Genomic DNA, 24311 nt, shown 5'->3' on the forward strand with positions numbered 1-24311 from the left:
CCTGCTGAAGTGAAGATTTATCATCCTAAAGAGAGTTTTCTTGCCTTCTAAAGGACACTGATGACAGCTTTTTTTTTTTTTTTTAACCTCTTTTGGAATGTTCCTAGTCTAAATGTTGAAATACGAAACCAGAATAAAAGTTACCATTGGGTTTTCTTGTCAGAAGGCGAGATTTTGTTCATCTGCAGACAGCCTGATGAGTTTTCTTGACCCCATAGGGTGCCTCTGTTCTCAGAACTTACTGTTACTCATTTCAACCTTGATTTTATTTTAACTGTAAATATCTCAGTAATTATCTTAGGTTTTTTTGTTTTTTGTTTTGTTTTTGCAAATGAATCATCATATCAATGTAAGGAAGAGTCCAAGCTCTAGAGTTAGGCTTGATTCAAATCCTAGTTCTAGAATTCAAATGTGTTTTACAATATATTAAATATGGTGATTACATTTACCAAAAGTTGACCTTAGAAGAACTGAACAGGGACCCTCTCAGACGTGAATAAGCTCCTGCGAAGGAAACCCTTGTCAGATTCCTGCTACCTTCTCCCTGTCTGCAAAATAACACATGTGTGTGCAGTTGGAGTCCCCTGGGTTGTAGAGCTCATAGGTGGTCTGAAGATCAGAGGCAGTCCTTTGGAATCAGACAAATCATTTCATATACAGAGTATCAGGTAATTATGAAAATCCAGTGAGGTTATGAGTGAAGTTGCTCCAGACTGACTGTAAGGATTGATGTAAGTAGCATCTGCTGTACAGCATCTCCCTAATGCAACTAATTGCATTCACACTTTCTGTTTTTCAACCAGTGTAATGGTGTACCTACTATGTACCAGCACTAATCACTTGCATCATTTAAGCTTCACAGTCAGAGCTGTACTCTGGCTTTAAAGCCTCCACCAGAATAATCTACTAGAAAACTCTATTTCTGTAGAATTTCGTTGGCATGGCAACCACCAAGCAACACCGTGGAAAGTGCCTCAAATCCCAAAGCAGTCTGTTAGCCAGAGTGAGTCTGCAGAGAGCAGGCCATATAGAGAGGTTAAAAATAGACAATTTACAGCGAGGTTTCCCCTCCCCCACTAGGAGGAGCGCAACTTGCTCCCTTTGGTGGGGTCCAGCATGAGCCAGTTGAGAGAATGGGCTAATCTTCCAGTTTAGAGATTTCTCCACCCTAGTGCCTGGACTAGGAGTGTGGACACTCAAGGTCTAATACCAGCTTCACTCCTTAATTAGCTGTGTAAGATTCAATCCAAGAGGGGAAACATCTCTGGCCTTTGGTGCCATGGTTTGTAAAAGGCAGGAGCTGGAATGGACTAAGGACTTTTCAGTGCCAAAGTCCTAGCTGCTAGTTCAGTTAATGCGTCTGTCATTTCCTTCCTAGTGTGGATGGGTGGCTCACAGAGAGGACATGGCGGGCAGGCCTGGTGGTAGTGAAGTTTGTCATTTGTCAACAAGTGATTTGGCAAAAATCATTAGGTGTGATCTCTGGTAATTACAGCTGACTTATGGAGTGCTTATCATGTGCCAAGGACGGTTCTAAGTGATTTTCACACAATATGCCATTTAACCTTCCTGACAAGGCCAAGAGAGAGAAATTACTAGTATCCCTATTTCATAAATGAGTAAACTGAGTCATAAAAATAGAATTAATAGATCATTTTACACAGGCAGTAAATTATATAGCTGGAATTTGAACCTAGGCCACCTAAATTCAGAACCTGCATGCTTGGCCATTATTCCATTGTATCTCCAGTGCCCAGATCATTGCCTGACCCCCTAAGGGCCCTCAGAAACTTACTGTTGAATGTGCAGTGAATGACCGCTATGCTAAAGGTTCTCAGTGCCTATTATTCACAAACCTTCAAAGCCCTTTCCTTTCTTTTCCTTTCTTAGTAGTTTGTAATGTGAAGAGAAACCCTTGAGACATCTCTCCTAAGTGAAATGGTTGTGGGGGAGGTAGAAAACATGTTGCTAGGGAATAAAATATACAGAAAGAGATACAGTGAAAATATGAATATTGTTAGGTAATGAGTTTGAATTATGTAATTATGTGAAAAATGAATTATGGAACTGATGTTCTGTCAAAATAGGGCCTTTTTTCCGGGACCTAGAATACACAAGCAATTTTCTGCTATTTTAGGCAAAAGTTATATTTGTTTTTAGAAGCAGAGAGGAAAAAGAGGGCACATAACTATAGGCAAGAGAGAACTGAACTTGAGAATAATATATAGGCTATAGAAAGAAATCTGATTGGGAAGAAGGATTCCCACCACCTCCCCACTCTCAGTGTCCCACAGCAGTTCAGGCGTGATTTCCTAGGTTGTGCTAAGAGAGATATTTTCCTAGGTGGCTCCTGGCTAAGATCTAAAGGTGAGTTAAAAAGATAACTTCTTTGGAACATTCTTATTATAAGGTGAAAATTAGTAGTGTTTTTGGGTCTCTACCTTCTAGTCTAATTCTTCTCTGAAAATGAGTTGTTAGTGTATTTTAAACGTTTTATTGGAGATGAATACACATATAATAGTTTTCATACCGTAAGTGAAAACCCTCATGAATTTTCACAACTAGAGGTATTCATGTGACCACCCTACAGGTCAAGAAACAGAGCAATTCCTCTCAGAACGTTCACTCCGTGGCATTCCTTTCAAGCATGTGTGCCTTCCCCCACGAGGGTAAGCATTACCCTGACTCGAACAGCGTGCCTTAGGCCTGCCTCTGTGTGCTTCACCTAAATGAAATCCTATTGCATGTGCCATTTTTAGTTTTGGTAGATACTGCCTAATCGTAGTCACAAATGTTACACTAGTTTACAAAGCTAACAATGGATAAGAATTGCAAATGCTACATACACATCGTCTTCAACTCTTGGAATCTTCTGACTTTAATTTAGCTGTTCTGGTAGGTGTGCAGTAATAATCTCACTGTGGTTTAATTTAGAAGTCGCTGATGGCTAATGAGGTTGAAGTACCTTTTCACGCAGTTTTAGGATATTTGGATATCCTCTTGTGAAGTGTCTCTTCAAAATAATTTTTTTTCTGGTTTTCTCTTGGGTTTTCTGCTTTATTCTTACTGATTAGTAAAATTTGTGCATATTCTAGATATTACTCCTTTGTTAGATATACATATGGGGATTTTTTTTCTCTGTTAGTGCCCTTTGTGTCTTGTTTAAGAAATCTCTACCTATTCCAAGGTCATGAAGATGTCTTCCTATGTTCTCCTCTAAAAGCTTTACTGTTTTAGTTTCACATTTAGATCGGCAGTCCATCTGGAATTAATTTTTGAGTAATGGCAGAGGAAGAGGTACGTATGTATATATGCATTTTTCACATATCCAATTAATCCAGCAGCATTTATTGAAAATACTATTCTTTCACCCATTCCATCGTTGCCTTTGTCATTAATCAGACGACCACTCAGGTATAGACCTTCTAATCTAGTCACTGGTTATTTTTATAACATTTATGTCAATCCCATGAGGTCCTCATGAGTATCGATTTATGATGGGTTTCATTCTCAAGTAGAATTAATCTTGCAGCTTTGCTTTTCTTCTTCAGTTGCCTTAGATATCCTTGGCCTTTTTTTTTTTTTAGTATAGTATGATAGTTACTTTTTAGAAAATTTTATTGAAGTATAATTGATTTACAATGTTGTGCTAGTTTCAGGTTACAGCAAAGTGAATCAGTTATACATTTACATATATCCACTCTTTTTTAGATTCTTTTCCCACATAGGCCATTACAGAGTTGGATCAAGTTCTCTGTGCTATACGGTAGGTCCTTATTAGTTATCTATTTTATATATCCTTGGCCCTTTGCATTTCCATATGAATTTTAGAACCAGCTTTGTCAGCTTCTCCAAAAAAACCCTGCTAGGATTTTGATTGGGATAGTGTTAATTTATAGATTAATTTGGGAAGAATTCACATTTTTACAGTACTGAGATTTCTGAATAGTAAAAGTTTATTTTTATAATATTTATTTATTTATGTGGCTGCATCAGGTCTTAGTTATAGCACGCGGGAATCTTTGCTGCCACATGCAGGATCTTTATAGTTGCAGCATGCAAACTCTTAGTTGCAGCATGTGAACTCTTAGTTGTGGCATGTGGGATCTAGTTCCCTGACTAGGGGTCAAACCCAGGCCCCCTGCATTGGGAGCATGGAGTCTTAGCCACTGGACCACCAGGGAAGTCCCAAAAGTTTATTCCTAAATTTATTTAGATATGTAGTTTCTCTCAAGGGTTTTTATAGTTTTCAGTGTTGGGGCATTGCAAATATTTTGTGATATTTATTTTGTGAGAATTACTTTTATGTAGTTGATATATTGATACTATTATAAATAGTATATTTTAAACTGTAACTTTCTATTTGCAAATAATATAGAAATACAAATGATTTTTAAGATGACCTTTTATCCAGCAACATTGCAGATTCAATTATTATTTCACATAGCTTATAGATTCTTTTGGATTTTCTGGCATATAATCATGCTGTCTACAAATAATGACAACTTTTTTCTTTTTCTTTTCAAATCCATGTATACACATTTAATATATTGCGATGTCTGGAACCTCCAGTAAAATATCAGTTATAAGTAGTAAGAGCTGGCATCCTTGCCTCATTCCCAGCCTTAGAAGGAAAATTTTCAACTTTTCACCACTGGGTATGATGTTTGCTGTGTTTTGTTTTGTTTTGTAGTATTCTTTTATTTTTTTTATTTTTTTTATTTTTTTGGGGTACACTAGGTTCGATCATCTGTTTTTATACACATATCCCCGTATTCCCTCCCTTCCTTGACTCCCCCCCCTCGAGTCCCCCCCACCCTCCCTGCCCCAGTCCTCTAAGGCATCTTCCATCCTCGAGTTGGACTCCCTTTGTTATACAACTTCCCACTGACTATTTTACAGTTGGTAGTATATATATGTCTGTGCTACTCTCTCGCTTCGTCTCAGTTTCCCCTTCACCCCCCGCCCCCTCCCATACCTCGAGTTCTCCAGTCCATTCTCTGTATCTGCGTCCTTATTCTTGTCACTGAGTTCATCAGTACCATTTTTAGATTCCGTATATGTGAGTTAGCATACAATACTTGTCCTTCTCTTTCTGACTTGTAGTATTCTTTAATTGCTTGAGAAAGTTGCCTTTTATTCCCAGTTTGTGAAGTCTTTGTTTTTATATATATATAAAATACATGAGGGAGAGATAAATTTTGTCAAATTGTTTTGCTGCATCTATCAGGATGTTCATATAATCTTTTTCCTTTTTTTTTATGTTAATATGGTTGGGTTAATTTTTAAATGTTAAGCCAAACTTGCATTCCTACAATAAGCTCAATTTATTTATCACTAGATTCCATTGTATAATATTTTATTAAAGATTTTTCATCTGTATTTACAGGAGATTGTTCTGTTAATTCGCTTTCTTGTAATATGTTTGTCAGATTTTGGAATTCTAGTTATACTGCTCTCATGAAAGCTGCATTAGAAAAACAGTTGTCCCTTTGTTTTCTGGAAGAGATTTTGCAAGATTCATGTTATATTTTTTTTCCTTTAAATTTTTGTAAGAAATTACCAGTGAAACCATGTGAGCCTAGAGTTTTCTTTGGGAGAGATCTTTAAATAATAGATAAAATATGTTTAATAGATATTGTGCTATTCAGAGTTTCTAATTCTGACAGTTTTGGTAAGTTATATATGTTTTTAGGAATTTATCTATTTCACCCAAATTGTCAAGTAAATTGGTGATAAAGTGTTTAATTACAAAGCAGTTGGCATTATTCTAGTTAAATTTTTGTTATTGATTTCTATCTTGATTCTATTGTGTAAAGACAACACACTGTGATTGACTTTTTTTCAAATTCATTGAGGCTTTCTTCAAGACTTTGGTAAAAAGTCCACGTGCACTTGAAAAGGTGAATTCTGTAAATGTTTGATGCAGTATTCTATATAGGCCAGTTAGATCACATTGGTCAATTATGTATTGCTTTTACAGATTTTTTTGTGAGACTATCTTATGAGCTATTAAATGAAGTATGCTGAAGTTTTTCATTAAGACTATGGATCTATTCATTGCTTCTTTTCATTCTGTCCATTTGAAGCTCTGTTATGGAGTACATACAAAGTTAGGATTGTAAATGGCATCCTGCTAAATTGGCCGTTTTACAATTATGAGATTTCATAATTATAATTCTTTTTATATTATGTCTGTGAATCTGGTAATTCTTTCTTGCATTAATTCTGCATTTTCTGATTTTACTATAGATGTACTACCTTTGTTGGGTTAGTGTTTGCAAGGCATATTTTGTTGTTTTTTACTGTCAACATTTCTGTATCTTTATACTTAAAATGTGCACTTTAAGAACAATATTGTTGTTGTTGTTTAATCCAATCTGACAACCGTAAACCTTTACTTGGTGTATTTAGTTCATTTATAGTTAATGTAATTACTGACATGGTTGGATTTATATATATCATGTTGCTGTATATTTTCTATTAAGGCTGTTTTGTTACTTTTTTCTATTTTTCTTTCCTTCTTTAGAACTAAACTTTTAAAATTATTTCATGTATCCCTTCTATTATCTTGTAATTATATATCATTAACTATTCATATAACAGTTCTCCTAGATATACAACCCACATCCTGTCTTACAATAGACTAATACAAATTGTTACTTTTACTATTGCCTATCTCTCACTTTGCATTATTGCTCTACATATTTTTTTTTTTTCTATTTTTTTTTTTTGGGGGGTACACCAGGTTCAATCAACTGTTTTTATACACATATCCCCATATTCCCTCCCTTCCTTGACGCCCCCACCTCGATTCCCCCCCACCCTCCCTGCCCCAGTCCTCTAAGGCATCTTCCATCCTCGAGTTGGACTCCCTTTGTTATACAACAACTTCCCACTGACTATTTTACAGTTGGTAGTATATATATATCTGTACTACTCTCCCGCTTCTTCTCAGTTTCCCCTTCACCCCCTGCCCCCTCCCATACCTCGAGTTCTCCAGTCCATTCCCTGTATCTGCTTCCCTGTTCTTGTCACTGAGTTCATCAGTACCATTTTTAGATTCCGTATATGTGAGTTAGCATGCAATATTTGTCTTTCTCTTTCTGACTTACTTCACTCTGTATGACAGATTGTAGTTCTATCCACCTCATTACATATAGCTCCATCTCATCCCTTTTTATAGCTGAGTAATATTCCATTGTATATATATGCCACATCTTCTGTATCCATTCATTTGTTGATGGGCATTTAGGTTGCTTCCATGTCCTGGCTATTGTAAAGAGTGCTGCAATAAACATTATGGTACAAGTTTCTTTTGGGATTATGGTTTTCTTTGGGTATATGCCCAGGAGTGGGATTACTGGATCATATGGTAGTTCTATTTGTAGTTTTTTAAGGAACCTCCAAATTGTTTTCCATAGTGGCTGTACCAACTTACAGTCCCACCAACAGTGCAGGAGAGTTCCCTTTTCTCCACACCCTCTCCAACATTTGTTGTTTCCAGACTTTGTGATGATGGCCATTCTGATTGGTGTGAGGTGATACCTCATTGTGGCTTTGACTTGCATTTCTCTGATGATGAGTGATGTTGAGCATCTTTTCATGTGTTTGTTGGCCATCTGTATGTCTTCTTTGGAGAAATGTCTATTTAGGTCTTCTGCCCATTTGTGGATTGGGTTATTTGCTTTTTTGGTATGAAGCTGCATGAGCTGCTTGTATATTTTGGAGGTTAATCCTTTGTCCGTTGTTTCATAGGCAATTATTTTTTCCCATTCTGAAGGTTGCCTTTTAGTCTTGTTTATGGTTTCCTTTGCTGTGCAAAAGCTTTTAAGTTTCATGAGGTCCCATTCGTTTATTCTTGATTTTATTTCCATGATTCTAGGAGGTGGGTCAAAAAGGATCTTGCTTTGATGTATGTCAAAGAGTGTTCTGCCTATGTTTTCCTCTAGGAGTTTGATAGTGTCTGGCCTTATATGTAGGTCTTTAATCCATTTGGAGTTTATTTTTGTGTATGGTGTTAGGAAGTGTTCTAATTTCATTCTTTTACATGTTGCTGTCCAATTTTCCCAGCACCACTTATTGAAGAGGCTGTCTTTTTTCCATTGTATACTCATGCCTCCTTTGTCAAAGATAAGGTGCCCATATGTGTTTGGGCTTACTTCTGAGTTCTCTATTCTGTTCCATTGATCTTCCTTTCTATTTTTGTGCCAGTACCATACTGTCTTGATCACTATGGCCTTGTAGTATAGTTTGAAGTCAGGAAGCCTGATTCCACCAACTCCATTTTTCCTTCTCAAGATTGCTTTGGCTACTCGGGGTCTTTTGCGTTTCCATACAAATCGTAAGATTTCTTGCTCTAGTTCTGTGAAAAATGCCATTGGCAATCTGATCGGGATTGCATTAAATCTGTAAATTGCTTTGGGTAGTACAGTCATTTTCACGATGTTGATTCTTCCAATCCAGGAACATGGTATATCCCTCCATCTGTTTATGTCATCTTTGATTTCTTTCATCAATGTCTTAAAGTTTTCTGCATACAGATCTTTTGCCTCCTTAGGCAGGTTTATTCCTAGGTATTTTATTCTTTTGGTTGCTATGGTGAATGGGAGAGTTTCCTTAATTTCTCTTTCTGCTCTTCCGTTGTTAGTGTATAGGAATGCAAGAGATTTCTGTGCATTAATTTTGTATCCTGCTACTTTACTAAACTCATCAATGAGTGCTAGCAGTTTTCTGGTAGAGTCTTTAGGGTTTTCTATATATAGTATCATGTCATCTGCAAAGAGTGATAATTTTACTTCTTCTTTTCCAATTTGGATTCCTTTAATTTCTTTTTCTTCTCTGATTGCTGTGGCTAACACTTCCAAAACTATGTTGAATAACAGTGGTGAGAGTGGACACCCTTGTCTTGTTCCTGTTCTTAGAGGGAATTCTTCCAGTTTTTCTCCATTGAGAACAATGTTGGCTTTTGGTTTGTCATATATGGCTTTTATGATGTTGAGGTAATTTCCTTCTATGCCCATTTTCTGGAGAGCTTTTATCATAAATGGATGTTGAACTTTGTCAAAAGCTTTTTCTGCATCTATTCAAATGATCATATGGTTTTTATCCTTCAATTTGTTGATATGATGTATCACGTTGATTGATTTGCGTATATTGAAGAATCCTTGCATCCCAGGGATAAACCCCACTTGATCGTGGTGTATGATTTTTTTAATGTGCTGTTGCAGTCTGTTAGCTAGTATTTTGTTGAGGATTTTTGCATCTATATTCATCAGTGATATTGGTCTGTAGTTTTCTTTTTTTGTGACATCTTTGCCTGGTTTTGGTATCAGGGTGATGGTAGCCTCATAGAATGAGTTTGGGAGTGCTCCGCCTTCTGCAATATTTTGGAAGAGTTTGAGAAGGATAGGTGTTAACTCTTCTCGAAATGTTTGATAGAATTCGCCTGTGAATCCATCTGGTCCTGGGCTTTTGTGTGTTGGGAGATTTTTAATCACTGCCTCAATTTCTGTACTTGTGATTGGTCTGTTCATGGTTTCTATTTCTTCCTGGTTCAGTCTTGGAAGATTGTATTTTTCTAAGAATGTATCCATTTCTTCCAGGTTATCCAATTGATTGGCATATAGTTGCTTGTAGTAGTCTCTCATGATGTTTTGTATTTCTGAGGTGTCCGTTGTGACTTCTCCTTTTTCATTTCTAATCCTGTTGATTTGCATCTTCTCCCTTTTTTTCTTGATGAGTCTGGCTAATGGTTTATCAATTTTGTTAATCTTTTCAAAGAACCAGCTTTTAGTTTTATTTATTTTTCTTATGGTTTCTTTCCTTTCTTTTTCATTTATTTCTGCTCTGATCTTTACGATTTCTTTCCTTCTGCTCACTTTGGGGTTTCTTTGTTCTTCTTTCTCTAGTTGTTTGAGGTGTCAGGTTAGGTTGTTTATTCGATCATTTTCTTGTTTCTTAAGGTAGGACTGTATTGCTATAAACTTCCCTCTTAGAACTGCTTTTGCTGCGTCCCATAGGTTTTGGGTTGTTGTGTTTTCGTTGTCATTTGTTTCTAGATACTTTTTGATTTCCTCTTTGATTTCTGTAGTGATTCCTTGGTTGTTTAATAGTGAATTGTTTAGCCTCCATGTGTTTGTATTTTTTGCAGTTTTTTTCCTGTAATTGATATCTAGTCTCATGGCGTTGTGGTCTGAGAAGATGCTTGATATGATTTCAATTTTCTTGAATTTGCTGAGGTTTGATTTGTGACCCAAGATGTGATCTATCCTGGAAAATGTTCCATGTGCACTTGAGAAGAAAGTGTAGTCTGTCGTTTTTGGATGGAATGTCCTATAAATATCAATTAAGTCGAGATGGTCTAATGTGTCATTTAAAGCTTGTGTGTCTTTATTTATTTTCTGTTTGGATGATCTGTCCATTGATGTAAGTGGGGTGTTCAAGTCTCCCACTATAATTGTGTTCCTGTCGATGTCCCCTTTTATAGCTGTTAGCATTTGCCTTATGTATTGAGGTGCTCCTATATTGGGGGCATAGATATTTACCATTGTGATATGTTGTTCTTGGATGGATCCCTTGATCATTATGTAGTGTCCTTCCTTGTCTCTTTTAATAGTCTTTACTTTCAAGTCTAATTTGTCTGATATGAGTATTGCTACTCCAGCTTTCTTTTGACTTCCATTTGCATGGAATATCTTTTTCCATCCCTTCACTTTCAGTCTATATGTATCCCTTGGTCTGAAGTGGGTTTCTTGTAGGCAGCATATAGAAGGGTCTTGTTTTTGTATCCATTCAGCCAGTCTGTGTCTTTTGGTTGGAGCATTTAATCCATTGACATTTAAAGTGATTATTGACATGTGTGTTCCAATTACCATTTTCTTAATTGTTTTGGGTTTGTATTTGTAGGTGTTTTCCTTTTCTTGTGTTTCCTACTTAGAGAAGTTCCTTTAGCACTTGTTGTAAGGCTGGTTTGGTGGTGCTGAATTCTCTTAACTTTTGCTTGTCTGGAAAGCTTTTGATTTCTCCCTCAAATCTGAATGAGATTCTTGCTGGGTAAAGTATTCTTGGCTGTAGGTTTCTCTCTTTCAGGACTTTCAGTATATCCTGCCATTCCCTTCTGGCCTGCAGAGTTTCTGTAGAAAGGTCAGCTGTTATCCTGATGGGTTTTCCCTTATATGTTGTTTGTTGCTTTTCTCTTGCTGCTTTTAATATTTTTTCTTTGTGTTGAATTGTCGTTAGTTTGATTAATATGTGTCTTGGTGTATTTCTCCTTGGGTTTATTCTGTATGGGACTCTCTGTGCTTCTTGGACTTGGTTCATTATTTCCTTTCCCATGTTGGGGAAGTTTTCCACTAGAACCTCTTCAAATATTTTCACAGACCCTTTCTTGTTTTCTTCTTCTTCTGGGATGCCTATAATTCGAATGTTGGTACGTTTAAGGTTATCACTGAGGTCTCTGAGGCTGTCTTCTAGTCTTTTTATTTTTTTATCTTTTTCCTGCTCTGTGGCGTTTATTTCTTCCATTCTATCTTCCAACTCACTTATTCGTTCTTCTGCCTCAGTCATTCTGCTGGTTAGAGCATCTAGAGTATTTTTAATTTCAGTTATTTTGTTATCCATTGCTGTTTGTTTTTCTGAGTTCTTATGAACTGTTTCTTGTACTTTCTCTAATTTGTTATCGAGATTTTGTATCATTTTTACTATCATTACTCTAAATTCTTTTTCAGGCATTTTTCCTATTTCCTCCTCATTTATTTGGTCTTGTGGGTTTTTTTCCTGCTCCTTTGCCTGCATGGGGTTTCTTTGTTTCCTCATGGTTGTCCAAGCTTTTGGGGTTGCTTGTCCTGGTGATAGAGGTGTTTATAGAAGACTGTCCAAGCCTCAGACTAATGTCCAAGTATTGGATTAAACGAATATTAAGTCTAGGAAACACATACATGTATAAGACACACAATTATTGAATCCGTTAGGACATAAGGCTCTAGAAAGACCTGACAGAACCCCAGTGTGCTATCAGATATTCAGAGAGAAACCCAGCAGAAATTGACAACTGAAACAGAACAAATCAGAGACAAAAGCAAAAGCAAACAAACAACAAATAACACCCTACACATACAAACATCAATCCAGGGAGATTTTGTAAGCTAGGATCAAATATAGAAATGAGCTGGAGTACCACCAGAGAGAATGGAGATTCTCAGAATGTAATTAGACAACTGTACTAAGAACTAAGATAAAGACAAAAGCCTAATATTAATACCAAGGCAGTGCATCATCTGGAGAATAGAGCAAGGAGTCTGAGCAGACCGATAGTGTTGCTTATAAGTATGTTAAGATAAAATACACTTAAAATGGCTGGAAGAAAGGGGAACAGAAGAGCGTAATGTGGTTGGAAATATGCAAAGAAAAAGAAAGGAATAGAAGTGTATAAAAGAAAGGGATGAAAGGAAAGTATGAAAGATATTTTGTCCGTACTACCAAAAACTTAGCTAGATATAGAAGTATTTTAAAAGGCAAAAAAAAAAAAAAAAAAAAAAAAAAGAGAAAGGAAAAAAAAAAAAAAAAATCCAGAACTGATCCCCGAATGGACCAGTTCAATAGGTATTGATACTACTATTTCTGTTTCCTTAGCGTCTCAGCTGTAAGTGTCCTTTTCCTTGCCTTGGGTTTTTTTTTTTGCGTTATTCTGTGACCAGCAGAGGTTCCTTTATTGTTCGTCTGTAAGCCTGGGTGTGTGGGGAGGGAGAGGGTGCAATAGTGGCTCCTTCTCCTGGGAGGGAGTGAGCAGTGGCGCACTGTTGCTTCAGTCAGGCTTGGAGGTGCCTGTTGCAGAGGGCGCTGGTGGCTCAGGCGTACACAGAAAGTCTTAGAGTTGGGCCTCTCTCGGGGTTTTTTCTTTTTGATGCTGGTTTTTTTTTTTTTTTTTCTCTCGGCAGCCTCCCTGCTGCTGGCGTTGCAAGGAGTTTTAATCTAGCCCCGCCCGAGCGCCTGAGGGTGCTTGTTATCCCTGAGCGCCTTATGTGGCCCCGCAGGGCGTCTCTCCGCTGCCTGTTGCAGAGGCGCAGAAAGAGAGAGAGAGGCTATGCGCGCGGCTCCTCCCCACCCCCGCCAGGGAGCCTGCAGCCTCCAGCAGCCATCATGGCCGGGCAGCTCTCAGGGATCGGCACTCCTCTCCGCGGACCTCCTCCCTCCTGTCCTCTCGGTCCGTCACCCTACCGGCAACAGTGTTTCTCCCCCGAACCAGCTCTCCGGTTCCCACGCTCCCGCTCCTGGACCCTCCGTTCAGCCGCGGATCGATGTCTCAGTCCGGGAACGCTGAGCTGCGCTGCGGACCCTCCGTATGTTTCTCACTCCCTCCCGTCTGCCACAGCTCCGCCGCTTCACCCTCTTTGAGCCCTCGTAGATGCCTCCCTACCGGCTATGTCGGGCTCCCCGCAGTCCTTTCTGGTGTCCGAGGCCGTCTGCTGGTGTTCAGCTGGTTCTCTGTGGGAATGACTGTGTCCTTCCGTGCATTCCCAATGCATCTGTGGAGAGGGATGCACTCCACGTCTCTCTACTTCGCCGCCATCTTTTTCTCGAAAGGACTTCTTGTCTTCAACTGATGTGTGTTTGCAGAACTGAGTTCCCTGAAACGTTCCACTGGGTTTCCAAGGAAAACAGCCATGAAGATATGGTTTTCTGTCCCGTGGTCTGTCTCCCCAGGAACAAAAGATCGTATTGCTGATGACGGTGATGAAACAGTTCAAGGCTCCAGGAAGGGTCGGTATGGAAGAGGTAACCTCTGGTCAGCGCCCCTCAGATCACGCTGTGTATGTGAACTCTGAATGTCCATCCTACGGCACTCGCCTTCTTTTAATATCCCTGCTCTACATATTTAATTGGCCAAAAAGTTCATTTGGTTTTTTCCATAGGATGGCTCTAGTAGCGCTTGGTTTTCTTTAACTGCATTCAAAATAGTTTTGCTAGATTGTATTGTGACAGCTGTCATATCAGTGTACATTAAAAAAAAAAATCAAAATTGGTGAATTTTTGTGTAGCCATTTTAATATTGAAGATGGAAGAAAAAAGCAACATTTTTAGCATATTATGCTTTATTATTTCAAGAAAGGTAAAAACACAACTGAAAAGCAAAAAAAGATTTGTGCAGTGTATGGAGAAGGTGCTGTGACTGATCGAACAGGTCAAAAATGGTTTGCAAAGTTTCATGCTGAAGATTTCTCGCTGGATGATGCTCCACAGTCAGGTAGACCATTTGAGGTTGATAGCAATCAAATCTAGACATTAATTGCGAGCAATCAACATTATACCAGGCAAGAGATAGCCAACATACTGAAAATATCCAAATTAAGCACTGAAAATCATTTGCACCAGCTTGGTTATGTTAATCGCTTTGATGTTTGGGTTCCACATAAGCTAAGCGGAAAAAAAAAACCTTGTTGACCGTATTTCCGCATGTGATTCTCTACTAAAACATAACAAAGACATTCTGTTTTTAAAACAAATTGTAACGATGGAAAGTGGATACTGTACAATAATGTGGAACGGAAGAGATCATGGGGCAAGGGAAATGAACCACGCCAAAGGCCAGTGTTTATCCAAAGAAGGTGATGTTATGTATATGGTGGGATTGGAAGGGAGTCCTCTATTATGAGTTCCTTTCAGAAAACCAAATGATTAATTCCAGCAAGTACTGCTCCCAGTTAGACCAACTGAAAGCAGCACTCAGTGAAAAATGTCCTGATTTAGTCAACAGAAAACACATAATCTTCCATCAGGATAACCCAAGAGAGCATGTTTCTTTGATGACCAGGCAAAAACCATTACAGCTTGCCTGGGAAGTTCTGATTCATCTGCTGTATTCACCAGATATCGCACCTTCAGATTTCCATTTATTTCAGTCTTTACAAAATTCTCTTAATGGAAAAAATTTCAGTTCCCTGGAAGATTGTAAAAGGTACCTGGGACAGTGCCTTGCTCAAAAGATAACTTTTGGGAAGATGGAATTATGAAGTTGCCTGAAGAATGGCAGAAAGGAGTGAAACAAAACAGTGAATATGTTGTTCAATAAAGTTCTTGGTGAAAATGAATAATGTCTTTTATTTTTACTTAAAAACCAAAGGAACGTTTTGGCCAACCCAATGTAATGTAAAGCTCATGTGATATTATGATTATTGTTTTGTACAATGAATGCTCATTTATATTTACCCATTTAGTTTCCCTTTCTGGTGTTCTTCATTTCCTCCTGAATTTTCATGTTTCTGCTTGGGGTCATTTTCCCTCTGCCTGAAGACATTTTATAAATTTACTTTTAGAGAAAACTTTCTATCAACAAAGTCCCTTAATTTTGGACTTCCCTGGTGGTGCAGTGGTTAAGAATCCACCTGCCAAGGCAGGGGACATGGGTTCAATCCCTAGTCTGGGAAGATCCCATATGGCACAGAACAACTAAGCCCGTGCAAGACAACTGCTGAGCCTGCGCTCTAGAGCCCGCGAACCACAACTACTGAAGCCCTCGCGCCTAGAGCCCGTGCTTCGCAACAAGAGAAGCCCCACTTGCTGCAACTAGAGAAAGCCCGAGCACAGCAACAAAGACCCAACACAGCCAATAAATAAATAAATAAATTTATGAAACACCCGCCCCCAAGTTCCCTTAATTTTGTTTGTCTGAAATGTGCTTAGTTCACCATCATGTTTTTTAAATTTTATTTATTTATTTATTTGGCTGCACCTTGCAGCATGTGGGATCTTAGTTCCCTAACCAGGGATCAAACCCACATCCCTGCATTGGAAGCATGGAGTCTTAACTACTAGACCACCAGTGAAGTCCAACCATCATTGTTAAAAGATATTTTCAATGAATATAGAATTGTAGGTTGGAAGTAATTTTATTTTAGCTCTCTAAAGATTTCATCAGTTATCTTCTAACTTTCATTGTGCAGGGGCTGCTCAAGTATACTACCAAGACTCCTCTTTAAAGATGGAGGTACTTTTCCTCTTACCAGGAGTATTGCACACTGACAGAACGTAGCTTGGTCCTTCCCCAAGAATCACCCTTAGATGAAGACAATGCCTCGCTCAAATAGTTGATGTGAAAACCATCCTGTGCTTGAAACGGGATTTCTCCCCTGGATGATCTTTTCTTCTCAATTATGTAAAACTGCAGGAGATTTTACCTTGCTTTTTAGAAGCCTAACTCCCCAATGTCCCACTTAGCTCCAGAACTCACTGTGCTTTTGAGGCCCCTTAAGTCTCTAATTTGTTACTGCAGCCCATATGACCACTAAAAGCTTACTGGTTTATCTCTTCCCTGAGCAGAGTCTCTCCTTTTGGCTAAGCCAGACCTTCATCCTGAACCCAGGATCAGCAGATGCCTCCAAGGAAAGAACAGCTGGTGACTGACAGCTCATCTGGGAAAGTTCTTCACTCTTTATGAGTGCATCTCATTCATGTAGCCCTTATTATTGAATGAATGTTTATATCCCCCACAAAATCCATATGTGGACACCCTAAGCCTCAGTGTGAGATGGAGCTTTGGGAAAGTAATTCGGGAGAGATGATATCATGAGGGTTAGTGCCTTTATAGGAAGAGACACCAGAGCACTTGCTCTCTCCCTCTTCACAAGAATGCACGGAGAAAGGGCCATGTGAGCACACGGCGAGAAGACGGCTATCTATAAGACAGGAAGAAAGACTTCCCCTGAACCTGATCGTGACCTGACCAATGGCACCCTGATCTTGGACTTCCAGCCTCTAAAACTGTGAGAAAATACGTTTCCTTTGCTTAAGCCACCTGGTCTAAAGTATTTTGTTATGGCAGCCTGAGCAGACTAGCGTAGTCTTCATTGCTTTTGTAGTTCACTGAGTTTTTAAAAATACGATTTTAAAAAAATTGATTTGATCTTTTCTAGTTGTTGCAGTAGGAGCATCGCCCTGATTTGTAGAAGTGTTTACACCACACTGTACATTGCTCTCAATGTGTAAATTATTTTATTGGTTTCCCTGTACGCTCCCTGTTGTCCCCCAGTATCCATTCTCCCTTTCATCCACAGTCAAAGAACTCTCAGCTGTTACCTGGGTCCATGGCTGCCCAGAATAAAATCTGCATTCTCCAAACTCCTATGCAGCTAAGTATGGATATGTTTTCCCTTGAAATGTGAGCATAAATTATGTGGTCATATAATATCTTCCTGGTCATATCTTCAAGGGGACAGTATCTGCCCTCCCCTTCCTTTTTCCCTGTTTCCGGAGGTTGGAATATGCATGTAGTGGTCTACCATCTTGTGCTACATGGACAGAGGCAACTCCTTAGGAAAAAGAGAGTAAAAAGGGGTCTGGGTCCCCCACATTTTCAGGGAGAAGAGCCACCATACTAGCTCAGACTTTTTCTTGAGAGAGAAATCTACCCTTTTTTGTGGTTTGTACCATTAATGCTTTTTGTCCCTATCACATGCCGCTGAATTTATATCCCAGCTAATACACTTAGAATATTCTCATTGTTCAGGGTTAGAATGTTGGTATTTGTGAATGTATTAATTCATTCAACAAAGTATTTACTATATGCTGTGCCAGGCATTGGTTATACAAACTTGCAAGATTGTGGCCCAGAAACTAAATATCAACCCCAGATATTATTTATTTGGCCCTTTTTTGTGGGGCAGAGAGGGGGGGAGTGGCTAACATGGCACTAATTGCCAGAAGCTGACTAGATGTTGTCCTCATGAAATGACACTTTCACGTTTTCACCCAGTCTGCTTCACTCACTTAATTCACCTGCCTGGTCACTATTGAAATTAAAGTTTCAGATTCTTCAGTTAGAGATTCTAAGATAAAAGACATCATCCTTGCTTTCAATATGCTTTATATTCTAGAGGAGTAATAATCAGGTATGATCATCACTGCTCTGTAACATGGGTTACAAATCTACAGCCTGTGGGTCAAACCTGTCCTACCATCTGTTTTGGTAAGTCACGTTTTTACTGGAAAGCAGTCATGCCCATTTGTTTACATATTGTCTATGTCGGTGTTCACACTATGGTGGCAGAGTTGGGTGGTTGTGACTGAGACTGTATAACTTGCTACATGGGTTCCTGGGGCAGCGATGATAAGTTGGGTGGCTAAAATAATAGAAATTGATTCTGTCACATTGCATAGGTCAGAAGTCCAAAGTTAAGGTGTTGACAGGGCCACACTCCTCAAAGGGTTCCAGAGAACAATCCCTTTTCTGCCTCATCCAGCTTCTGGTGGCTGTTGGCATTGCTTAATTCATGGCTGCATCACTCCATTCCAACCTCTATCTCTATGGTCACATTGCTTCCACCTCTTCTACCTGTCTTTTCCTCTATGTTTCTTTTATAAAAAACTTGTCATCAAGCTTAGGCCCCACCTGGATGGTTTCCTCATTTCAAGATTCCTTGTATCTGCAAGTATACTTTTTTCAAATAAGGTAACATTCACAGTTTCCTGGTTTTAAGACGTGGATCTTTTTAGGGTCCACTATGCAGCCCACTACACTATCAAAACCTAAAAACATTTATTATTTGCCCCTTCACAGAGAACAGTTGCCAACCTTCACTGTAGTGTAGTACAAAGAAGGCCATTTAACTCAGACTGATGAAGGCAAGAGATGAAGGACATATGTCTAGGGAAAAGGTAACATTTGAGCTGTCTTTAAGATTGAATACAATGCAGGCAGGTTTGGGGAGTACTGGAAAGATATGAGAGTAGAAAAAAGAGGGAAAATGCTTCAACAGAGGGAATAGCAGCAGGGCAAAGGCCCAGAAGAATACAAGTAGCTCAGTGTGGCTATTGTGTCAGGTACATATGGGAGAGAGGCAAAGCTCAGATCATCAAGAACTTTAGAGATGAAACGAAAACTGTTGTGTTTAATCCAAAGTACTGTAGGGAACAATGGTAAGTTTTAAACTAGGGAGAGAGGCAATGAGACTTGCATTTTATAAGGATTGATTGGTACCAATACATACCAAATAAATTGGAGAAGAGCAAAAGTTGAGTCAGGAGGAAATTAAGAGGCTATTACAGGAATCTGAAAGTTGTAATAACAGCCTGTAGTGGTGGCAGTGGAGATGAAGAAGATATGGAATTTGAATATAATTTAAGAGGTAGAAGCAATAGGACAGGGGGAGATATTTTTATGGACATGGCAAAAGTTGAAGAGATAAGATGACTCCCAGATTTATGGATTAGGAAAGTGGGTCAATGTTTGTGCTGAATATGAAGATAGAAAATGCAGAAGAGTAGATTTAAAGGGAAAGATGTAGAATTCCATGATGTACCTTTTGAATTGGGGGTAAGATGATGACTGACATTTTGAACAAGTTTGAGTTGTGGATATCCAGCTGAACCTATTGAATAAGTCCTTGTGTATGTGGGTGTGACAAGTAGAAAAGATATTAGGAGTGGAAATATAGGTTTCACTATTATTTTTAGCCCTTTTGAAGACCATGTTTTAATTATCCTTATCTGTTTCAGATCTTTCCAAGTAGAATGAGGTAAAGACTCATTTTCTTTAAATTGGCAAGATGAAAGGACAGTAGGATGCCATTCTTTGGAATAATATTGTGATATGTTTGTTACTGTCAGGTAATGAAAATCAACCACCATTTAACTCCTGTTTCTCCTCCTACTTTACAAACACTAATTAGTATTCAAATCACTAATGCATGGTGAGTAAGAGCTTCACAGAGATTATTCATATACTTCCTGGTTGCTGGGTATCCAATTTATCCGCATAGTAGATTGGACACACAGGAAGTGACTAACATATGTGGTGTTAAGTTACATGATGAAATAGCAAAGCAGGTAGAATTCTCTGAGCTGAAAGCTTACAAGAGCGAGAAAAAAAAATTCTCCCTTTGGAATAGTGTTCAGATAATATCCAGAGCTTGTGTATCCAGTTTGTACCTACATATAATATCATATATTTCAATAGTATATATCTTGGTAATAAGATGTATTTCTTCTTCCTCTTGTTGCCAGCCTGTAGCTATTTGCAAAGAAAGACAGATTCTGTGATATCATTCATGCATTCAAGCAAAATTCTACCCCATATGATCCTTGTTTCCTTAGTCCTAGATATGGAAAGTTAGTGTTTTGAAACACGATACTCTTTCTGACCTCAAGAACATTCTAAAAAATCTTCCCTTCACCGCACCCAAATGTCCTAGATCTAGACTGAGTCCTCACCCTTAGATTAGGAAAACTTCCCCCTCACCCAGCCTTGTGCTATCTGTATTAGTTCTCCTGAGTTGTTTTTTTAATCTACAAAATCCTATGATTCCTTCTTAGAATCGAGCAAAATCTGTAGTATCTATTTTATTTTTTCTTTTTAAAATTGAAATAAAGTTGACATACAATATTATGTTAGTTTCAGGTGTACTATATAATGATTTGATATTTGCATACATTATGCAAAGATCACCATAGCAAGTCTAGTAAACATCTGCCCCCACACAAAGTTATTACAATATTATTGACCATATTCCTTATGCTGTGTATTACATTCCCATGACTTATTTATTATATAACTGGAGGTTTGTACCTCTTAACCACCTTCACCTATTTCACTGACTTCACAACCCCGCTCCTTTCTGGCAAACCCCATTTGTTCTCTGTATCTTTGAGTCTGTTTTCATTTTATTTGTTTATTTGTTTTGTTTTTTAGATTCCACATGTAAGTAAGATCATGTGGTATTTGTCTTTCTCTGTCTGACTTATTTCACTAAGCATAATACCTTCTTGATCCATCCATGTTGTTGCAAATGGCAAGATTTTTTCATTTTTTTATGGCTGAATAATCTCATAACAACTCTTTTATCCATTCATAACATCTCCTTTATCCATTCATCTATTGATGGACACAAGTTGCTTCCACATCTTGGCTATTGTAAATAATGTTACAATGAACATTGGAGTATATGTATCTTTCAAGTTAATATTTTTGTTTTCTTTGAGTAAATACCCACAGGTGAAATTGCTGGATCACGTATTAGTTCTATTTTCAGTTTTCTGAGGAAACTCTGTACTGTCTTCCATAGTGGCTGCACCAATTTACATCTCCATCAGCAGTGTATTAAGGTTCCTTTTTTCCCACATTCTCACCAACACTTGTTATTTCTTGGTTTTTTTTTGTTTGTTTGTTTGTTTGTTCATTTTAACAATAGCCATTTGGACAGATGTGAGGTGGTATCTCCTTGTGGTCTTTATTTGCATTTCCCTGATGATTAGTGATGTTGAGCATCTTTTCATGTGTCTTCTTTGGAAAAATATCTATTCAGGTCCTCTGCCAATTTTTGAATCAGGTTGTTTGTTTTTTTGATGTTGAGTTGTATGAGTTCTTTGTATATTTTGGATATTAACCCCTTATCAGATATATCACTTGCAAATATCTTCTACCATTCAGTAGACTGCCTTTTTGTTTTGTTAATAGTTTCACTGTGCAAAAGCCTTTTAGTTTGATGTAGTTCCATTTGTTTATTTTTGCTTTTGTTTCCCAGGCCTGAAGCGACATATCCAAAAAAATATTGTAAGACTAGTGTCAAAGAATATACTGCCTCTGTTTTCTTCTGAAAGTTTTATGGTTTCATGTCTTACATTTAAGTCTTTAATCCATTTTCAGTTCCTTTTTGTATATGGTGTGAGAAAGTATTCCAGTTTGATACTTCTGCATGTAAGTGTCCCCCTTTCCCAATTCCATTTATTGAAGAGGCTATCTTTTCCCCATTGTATGTTTTTATCTCCTTTGTCATAGAGTAATCGATCATATAAGTGTGGGTATATTTCTGGGGTCTCTATTCTCTTCCATTGATCTATGTCTCTTTTTGTGGCAGTACAATACTGCTTTGATTATTGTAGCTTTGTAGTATAGTTTGAAATCTGCATGATACTTCCAACTTTGTTCTTTCTAGAGATTATTTTGGCTATTTGGGGTCTTTCGTGTTTCCACACAAATTTTAGAATTATTTGTTCTAGTTCTGTGAAAAATGCCATTGGTATTTTTATAGAAATTACATTAAATCTATAGGTTGCCTTGGGTAGTGTGGTCATTTTAATGATATTAATTCTTTCAATCCATGAGCACAGTATATCTTTCCATTTGTGTCATCTTCAATTTCTTTCATCAGTATCTTATGGTTTTCTGAGTACAAGTGTTTTACCTCCTTGGTTGGATTATTTCCTAGGTATTTTATTCTTTTCGATACAATTGTAAATGAGATTGTTTACTTAATTTCTCTTTCTGATAGTTTGTTATTAGTGTGTAGAAACACAACAGATTTCTGTATATTTTGTGTCCTGCAACTTTACTGAATTCATTTGTTAGTTCTAATAGTTTTTGGTTGCCTCTTTAAGATTTTCTATATATAGTATTACGTCATCTGCAAACTGTGACAGTTTTACTTCTTCCTTTCCAATTTGGATGATTTTTATTTCTTTTTCTTGTCTGATTGCTATGGCTAGGACTGCCAATACTATGTTGAGTAGAAGTGGCAAGAGCATGCACTTTTCATCAGGAACAGGGTCTTGTTCTTGATCTTTGAGGAAATTCTGTCAGATTTTCATCATTGAGTATGATCTTGGCTGTTTGTTTGTTATATGTGACCTTTATTATGTTGAGGTATTTCCCTCTATACCCACTTTCTGGAGAGTTTTTTTCTTTTTTTTTTATCATAAATGAGTTTTGAATTTTGTCAAAAACTTTTTCTGCATCTATTGAGATGATCATTCTTTCATTCATTAATGTGATATATCACACTGATTTGTGGATGTGAACCATCCTTTCATCCCTGTGATAAATCCCACTTGATCATGGTGTATGATCCTTTTAATGTGTTGTTGAATTTGGTTTGCTAATATTTTGTTGAGGAGTTTTGCATCTATGTTCATCAGTGATATTGGCCTATAATTTTCTTTTTCTTTTTTTTTTTTTTTGAGTGGGGGGGCGTCTTTGGTTTGGTATCAGGGTGATGCTGACCTCATAGAATGAGTTCAGATATGTTTCTTCCTCTTCAATTTTTTTGGAATAGTTTGAGAAGAATAGGTGTTAACTCTTCTTTAAATGTTTGGTAGAATTCATCTGTGAAGCTATCTGATGCTGGACTGTCATTTGTTGAGAATTTTTAAATTACTGATTCAGTTTCACTCCTGTTAGCCTGTTCATATTTTCTATTTCTTCCTCATTCAGTCTTGGGAGATTGCATAGTTCTAAAGATGTATCCCTTTCTCCTAGGTTGTCCATTTTATTGGCATATAATTGCTCATTGTAAACTCTTATGAATCTTTGTATTTCTATGGTTTCAGTTGTAACTTCTCTTTCATTTCTAATTTTATTTATTTGGCCCCTCTCTCTTTTTTTCTTGATGAGCCTGACTAAAAATTTATCAATTTTGTTTATCTTTTCAGAGAACCAGCTCTTAGTTTCATTGATCTTTCCTGTTGCTTTTTTAATCTCTGTTTCATTTATTTCTGCTCTGATCTTTATTATGTCCTTTCTTCCACTAACTTTGAGTTTTGTTTGTTATTCTCTTTCTGGTTCCTTTAGGTGTGAGTTTAGATTGTTTATTTGAAATTTTTCTTGTTTCCTGAGGTAAGTTTGTATTGCTATAAACTTCGCTCTTATAAGCACTTTTGCTGCATTCTATAGATTTTGGATTGTTGTGTTTTCATTTTCATTTGTCTGCAGGTATTTTTTTTTGTTTGTTTCCCCTTTGATTTCTTCACTAACTATTGGTTGTTTAATAAGATATTATTTAGCATCCACGTGTTTGTGGTTTTTGCAGTTTATTTCTATTCTCATAGCTTTGTGGTTTAGTAACTGGTTTATATTAAGTCCGTCTTGTCTAATGTGTCATTTAAGGCCAGTGTTACTTTCTTAATTTTCTGTCTGGATGACCTGTCCATTGATACAAATGGGGTGCTAAAGTCTCTGACTATGATTGTGTTACTGGCAATTTCTCCCCTTATGTTTATTTGCTTTATGTATTTTGGTGCTCCTATGGTGGGTGCATATATATTTATAATTGTTGTATCTCCTTGTTGGATTTATCCCTTTACCATTATGTAATGCTCTTCTTTGTCTCTTGTTACAGTCATGGTTTTAAAGTCTATTTTGTCTGATATAAGTATTGCTACCCAAGTTTTCTTTTTGTTTCTATTTGCACGGAATACTTTTTCCATCCCTTCCATTTCAGTTTGTGTGTGTCTTTAGCTCTGAAGTGAGTTTCTTGTAGGCAGCACATATATAGGTCTTTTTAAAAAATCCATTCAGCCACCTTATGTCTTTTGATTAGAGCATT

Source organism: Hippopotamus amphibius, chromosome 5, assembly GCF_030028045.1.
Source record: "Hippopotamus amphibius kiboko isolate mHipAmp2 chromosome 5, mHipAmp2.hap2, whole genome shotgun sequence".
Classification (NCBI taxonomy): domain Eukaryota; kingdom Metazoa; phylum Chordata; class Mammalia; order Artiodactyla; family Hippopotamidae; genus Hippopotamus; species Hippopotamus amphibius.